Here is a 907-nt window from a genome sequence, read left to right on the forward strand (position 1 = left end):
TAGTGGTTCGGTAGTAGGTGTGGGTGGCGTCGTAAGTAGGGTAGGGTGGCGGCGTCGCTCCGACCGGGACGGGTACGGGTACGGACGACCGACCACAGCGTCGGCGCGGAGGGTGCAACATAATTATGGGGTGTAGTGTAAGAAAATGTGGTGGGATGTGTTGGGTGCTGTTTTTTGAGGAAGTTACCAAGGTGTGGGGAGACATATGGGAGTGGTCTGTAATGAAAGGTGGGGATACAGGATAGGAATTGTGGTGGAGTGTGGTCGTAGTCCCAGTTCCTGGACCGAATGGACTCGGCAGGGTTAGGTTTTGGTTTAGGGGTAGTGTTATGGGTTCCGGTATGGGAATTGTTAGCACTGGCCTAGGGGTCTGTGGATGGGTGTTGTGGGTTTGTTATCCTGTTAGTGTAAAGGACCAAGGAGGATGTTGTTCATAGACAGTGGGGTGGCTCAATGGGTAGGGTGCGGCTCCTTCACCCGGGAGGTCGGGGTACGAGACCGGCCAACAGCTGGGACCGCCGGAGGTGCAACATAATTATGGGGTGTAGTGTAAGAAATGTGGTGGGAATGTCGTTGGGTGCTGTTTTTAGAGGTAACGTTACCAAAGGTGTGGGGAGACTATATGGGGAGTGGGTCTGGTAATGGAAAGGTGGGGATACAGGATAGGAATTGTGGTGGAGTGTGGTGAGTCAGTCCAGACCAATGGCACGGGCGAGGGTTTAGGTTTGGTTAGGGGTAGTGTTATGGGTTCCGGTATGGGAATTGTTAGCGACTGGCCTAGGGTCGTGTGGATGGGTGTTGTGGGTTTGTTATCCTGTTAGTGTAAGGACCTAAGGAGGATGTTGTTCAGTAGGACAGTGGGTGGCGTCAAGTGGGTAGGGTGCGGCTGGCTTCACCCGGGAGGTCG

General features: G+C 54.0%; 1 long non-coding RNA gene across 1 annotated transcript; it reads left to right on the top strand.

The window, feature by feature from the left end:
- Positions 1-112: 112 nt before the first annotated feature.
- On the top strand, positions 113-717 carry LOC104957587 (uncharacterized). Its single transcript, XR_799678.1, has 3 exons — positions 113-263; positions 302-307; positions 690-717. It is a non-coding gene; the product is annotated as an uncharacterized lncRNA (long non-coding RNA).
- The last annotated feature ends 190 nt before the right edge of the window (positions 718-907 follow it).

Source organism: Notothenia coriiceps, unplaced genomic scaffold (assembly GCF_000735185.1).
Source record: "Notothenia coriiceps isolate Sejong01 unplaced genomic scaffold, NC01 NC01_scaffold00027436, whole genome shotgun sequence".
In the NCBI taxonomy this organism is placed as follows: domain Eukaryota; kingdom Metazoa; phylum Chordata; class Actinopteri; order Perciformes; family Nototheniidae; genus Notothenia; species Notothenia coriiceps.